This window comes from Rhamphochromis sp. 'chilingali', assembly GCF_963969265.1.
Source record: "Rhamphochromis sp. 'chilingali' genome assembly, chromosome: 1".
Lineage (NCBI taxonomy): Eukaryota > Metazoa > Chordata > Actinopteri > Cichliformes > Cichlidae > Rhamphochromis > Rhamphochromis sp. 'chilingali'.
In genome coordinates, this window is record NC_137929.1 from 24,064,139 (window position 1) to 24,069,997 (window position 5,859).

A 5,859-nucleotide genomic window follows, 5' to 3' on the forward strand; every position below is an offset into this window, starting at 1 on the left:
CACTATCAGTAACATCATAGCAACCGAACAGCTGTATAGAAACTCCGTCATGCTAGCTCACGCAGTACGAGGTATTGTAACTGACTGTAAAAAGTCAGCACAACGAAAATAAACTCCACCTAAACTTGGTTTATATCTGACCCAGATAGACTGCAGGTCATAACTTCTTACCTGAAGTTCAGTTCACCTGACACTCGGACCGGCGGCCGCCTCGGGGCTCTCCTCCTGCTTCACCTTCCCTCATCCACCTGTTGCCTCTGTGGAAGCTCCGCCACAGCCACCACCAAACAACTGAGTTATTTTTACACATCGGCCAGCATCTGGCCAATCCACCACCTCTCATGTTCATGCCGTTACAAAAAAAAAAAAAAAAAAAGTCATCAGCCCACCATGCAAACGTCCGATGGCCAGTCCAGCTATGTTAACTTGTTAATCTTTTGCTGAAAAAATGTTTTCTGCGGTGCCGTCTTTCGTGCTTGGCTCTCCTACCTTTGCTAACATGATGCGCATAGTGCAGAAGCCGGTGCTGCATTCACTTACCCTCGGATATCTGAGCTTCACTGTGAAACCATAATCGTACATTTGATATTTCATTAAATTTTATTGTTTTAGCTTCGGGGTGGCACCTGGGGTGGCCAGTCTGGTTGGGGGGGTGGCCTGTGCCCCCCCAGGCCACCCCGCTGGACACGCCATTGGATCTACCCACCGTTGTCTCTTGGATTGTAGCTGAGATCAGCGCGAACCACGTGTGTCTCAGCTTCCTGATCTCTTAACTGTGTTTGGAAAGGCTTTTAGCTTAATCACAGAGTTCTCTTGTTTGTGGGCTCATCTAAAGGTAAGCACGGAGCTAACTTTGATGTGGTTTTAGTTTATGTTTTTCTCTGGTGAGAATAATAGATTGCTTACTATACATTGAAGTTAGGGAGACTGTAGAGTTTGTGATTGCTTGCAATATTATAATATGGCGGTTGCTAGGAGGTAAGAATACATATAGCAAAATAATCTTGGAATATGAACAAAAGGATGGAGTGCAGGGGAGGAGAACAACCAACCCCCACCCCAGGACATGAAGCCACGGGTACAAGCCTGGGGGAGGGCAATCAGCCTTTAATTGTGTGTGTGTGTGTGTGTGTGTATATATATATATACACTCAACAAAAATATGAACGCAACACCTTTGTTACTGCTCCCATTCCCCATGGGATGGACGTAGAGACCTAAAATTCATTCCAGATACACAAAATAACCATCCCTCCCAAACAGTGGTCACAAATCAGTCCAAATGTGTGGTAGTGGGCACATCTGCCATATTGAGATAATCCATCCCACCTCACAGGTGTGCCACATCAGGATGCTGATCTGACATCATGAGTAGTGCACAGGTGTACCTCAGACTGCCCACAACAAAAGGCCATATATATATATACACACATATACACACACGTATATATATATACACACATGTATATATATATACATATATATACACACACACACACATACATATATATATATATATATATATGTGTGTGTGTGTGTGTATATATATATATATATGTGTGTGTGTGTGTATATATATATATGTGTGTGTGTGTGTGTGTATATATGTATGTGTGTGTGTGTGTATATATATGTATGTGTGTGTGTGTGTGTATATATATGTATGTGTGTGTGTGTGTATATATATGTGTGTGTGTGTGTATATATATATACGTGTGTGTATATGCGCATGTATATACGTGTATATATATATATGCGCATGTATATACGTGTATATATATACGTGTATGTATATATATGCGCATGTATATACGTGTATGTATATATATGCGCATATATGTGTATGTATATACTTTTTTTTTTTTTTTTTGCTGAGTAACAGGAGCAGAAGAGTATGTTGGAGCAGCAGAGGAACAATTTCAGCCATTTGGACTCAGCTCAGCCACTACAGAGGAAAAAATGTCTTCAACACAAAAGGTGAGAAAAACATCACAGACAACACAACACTATTATTGAAACTGTGTGTTCAGCTGGTTGGTTTTTAAAAACCCGTTAACAGCAGCTTTATCTTTTCTATCCTGGGCTCATCCATATATACAGAATCTACATTTAAAATCAGAAACCACAGAAGTCACAAGAAAATACAAAGATCATATTTTATCTACACACATTGAAACAACAATATCATCAGTTGAACTCAAAAAAAATTTGTGACATAAAAGATTTTCTCCGCTGATCAATATTTCCTAATGTCATTTTAATTATACCTCTCTTTGTGTCACATCATTGTAATGTGATACTATCACCAGAAGGTGGTGGTAACACACCAGCAATGTGTTTGTTGACATGTTTGATTCCACTGACGGAGGGAGTTTCAGTTTGTTCCACGACTGCATTTCACTCACTGCCTCTGTCACTGCAGGACCAACATGGAGCAAGAAGTCAGCACTTTCAGGAGGCTGACAAACCTCACAGAAGAAAGGGAGAGAAAGCGTACAGCTGTGACTTGTGTGGAAAGTCTTTTACCCAGGCTGGAGCCTTAAAAGCACACCAACTCATCCACAGTGGAGTTAAACCTTACAGCTGTGACTTGTGTGGAAAGTCTTTTGCCTGGGCTGGAAACTTAAAGAAACACCAACTCATCCACAGTGGAGTTAAAGCATACAGCTGTGACTTGTGTGGAAAGTCTTTTACCCTGGCTGGAGCCTTAAAAACACACCAACTCATCCACAGTGGAGTTAAACCTTACAGCTGTGACTTGTGTGGAAAGTCTTTTGCCCGGGCTGGAGACTTAAAGAAACACCAACTCATCCACAGTGGAGTTAAATCTTACAGCTGTGACTTGTGTGGAAAGTCTTTTACCCTGGCTGGAGCCTTAAAAACACACCAACTCATCCACAGTGGAGTTAAACCTTACAGGTGTGACTTGTGTGGAAAGTCTTTTGCCCGGGCTGGAGACTTAAAAAAACACCAACTCATCCACAGTGGAGTTAAACCTTACAGCTGTGACTTGTGTGGAAAGTGGTTTACCCAGGCTGCAGCCTTAAAAACACACAAACTCATTCACAGTGGATTTAAACCTTACAGCTGTGACTTGTGTGGAAAGTCTTTTACTCAGGCTGGAGCGTTAAAAACACACCAACTCATCCACAGTGGAGTTAAAGCATACAGCTGTGACTTGTGTGGAAAGTCTTTTGCCCATGCTCAAAGCTTAAAAAGACACCAACTCATCCACAGTGGATTTAAAACGTACAGCTGTGACTTGTGTGGAAAGTCTTTTACCCTGGCTGGAGGCTTAAAAACACACCAACTCATCCACAGTGGAGTTAAACCTTACATGTGTGACTTGTGTGGAAAGTCTTTTGCCTGGGCTGGAGACTTAAAAAAACACCAACTCATCCACAGTGGAGTTAAACCTTACAGCTGTGACTTGTGTGGAAAGTGGTTTACCCAGGCAGAGAACTTAAAAACACACAAACTCATTCACAGTGGATTTAAACCTTACAGCTGTGACTTGTGTGGAAAGTCTTTTACTCAGGCTGGAACCTTAAAAACACACCAACTCATCCACAGTGGAGTTAAAGCATACAGCTGTGACTTGTGTGGAAAGTCTTTTACCCATGCTCAAAGTTTAAAAAGACACCAACTCATCCACAGTGGATTTAAAGCGTACAGCTGTGACTTGTGTGGAAAGTCTTTTACCCTGGCCGAAGATTTAAAAAAACACCAACTCATCCACAGTGGATTTAAAGCGTACAGCTGTGACTTGTGTGGAAAGACTTTTGCCCGGGCTGGAGCCTTAAAAAAACACCAACTCATCCACAGTGTAGTTTAAGCACATGGGGTGGCTGTAGCTCAGGCGGTAAAGCAGGTCATTACTGATTGGAAGGTTGGTGGTTCGATTCCCCTTGTCTGCATGCCAAATATCCTTGGGCAAGATATTAACCCCAAAATTGCTCTCCGATGCATCCATCGGAGTATGAATGTGTGTGAATGTTACTTAGAAAGCACTTAGATCAATGTGCTTGTGCGAATGGGTGTGAATGGGTGAATGCACAAGTTGTGTAAAGCGCTTTGAGTGCTCAGAAGAGTAGAAAAGCGCTATATAAGAGCCAGTCCATTTACCATTTTACTGTGACTTGTGTGGTAAAGCTTTTGCTCAAAGTCGAAACTTACAGAAGCATCTAGTTACCCACCCTGGAATTAAGGTGTACAGCTGCGATTTTTGTGGAAAAAGGTTCAGTGACAAACAGTACCGAAATATTCACCTACGGATTTACACTGGAAATTATGTTTCCTGCTGTGATCAGTGTGGGAAACTGTTTACAACAGATGCACAGTTACAACGACACATGTTTAGCCACTCTGAGGAGAGACCTTACAAAAGTGAACTGTGTGAGAAGACTTTTAAAGTTCCACATCACCTGAAAAAAACACCAACAGATCCACACCAGAAATTAACTCTACAAGTGCAGTTACTGTGAGGATGTATTGATTTTTTTTATCTTGTAATTTTAACCTGATTGTTTGGAACAGGTCTGATCAATAAACTTATGGAGTTATACTGAATGAACAGTTTGGAAAAATGAAGAGTCATTTTCGCTTGGTAAGCTGAGTGTTATAATGCAAACAGTAAAACGTAGTTGGACATTGGCAGAGATCACTTACGCTGTCATTGTTTAGAAGCAGAGCAACACAGATGGATCCAGTTCTCAACCCTGTCGTCACTGTGGTGGTGGGAAAACGTTTCTCTGTGACCTTTGTGGAAAAACCTCCAATCATCAACGGGACCTTAAACCGCATCAACGTAGACACACTGGAGACAAAATGAACTACTGCAAAGAATGTGGGAGAGGCTTCCACACACCAAGTACATTAAAAATACATGAACTCTTCCACAGTGGGGTCAAACAGCACATCTGTGACTAGTGTGGGTCATCCTTCACCACTGCACGTGAGCTTAACGAACAAGAATTAGCAAATCCACACAGGAGAGACACCATACAAGTGCAGACACTGTGACAAAAACTTCTCACAATCAGGTCATCGTAACAAACATGATTGTACACACATGGAAGCGAACTTCAGCTCTGACCAGTGTGACAAGACCTTCAGGAATCTCAGTTCATACTCCAAACACAAACGATTCCACGCTGTAAATAAACTGTTTCACTGTTACCAATGTGCAAAAACATTCACTTCATTATCTGCTCTGTGCAAACATCAGCCTGATCATGCAGGGGTCCGTTCTTCGTACCTCGCCAAGTAAGTTAGCTGGATTTGATTGTTGACGATTTCGCGTGATCCGGGACTTGCTGTCATAGCAACAGATCCGTAAGCGTAAACCTGCTTGGGAGCAGGCTTACTTTATGTAAACAGGATTAGATCGCGGCCACTCAGGTATGTCCGCTTCATTTATACAAAAGCAACAGCAATATTTTTCCACTATTTTTCCATAAATAAATATTATCAATGTAACTAAAGATAATGCAGTATTTGATTCTTTTATTGATTTCATACAGATACATACAGGTCATTTCCTAAAAAAATGGAAATGTACTATTAATCATTCTATTTCATGTATTTGATTATTTCAGATGTAATTCATATTTTAGAGTAGTAATAGTAAATTACTTCGTGTAATCAAGATGAGAGACCACGGCTATAAAAGCGAAGGTGGATTTGGGAAGCCTGTCGCAGCCATGTCCTGTCCGTTTGTACGCGAGCAACCCATTGCGGAAGGTGCAAGATTGATAAGGAGAGTTTTCAGAATTCAGCATATATTGCGGGATAGACAGGATCCTTTAGCTCAGTGCGACAGTGTGCTCATAGAGAGATATCGATTTTCCCGTGAGGGTA

At 41.5% G+C, this 5,859-nt stretch overlaps 1 long non-coding RNA gene across 1 annotated transcript; it reads left to right on the forward strand.

Moving 5' to 3' along the window:
• The first annotated feature begins 695 nt into the window (after positions 1-695).
• On the forward strand, positions 696-5,488 carry LOC308407276. Its single transcript, XR_013973650.1, has 3 exons — positions 696-835; positions 1,883-1,977; positions 2,423-5,488. It is a non-coding gene; the product is annotated as an uncharacterized lncRNA (long non-coding RNA).
• The last annotated feature ends 371 nt before the right edge of the window (positions 5,489-5,859 follow it).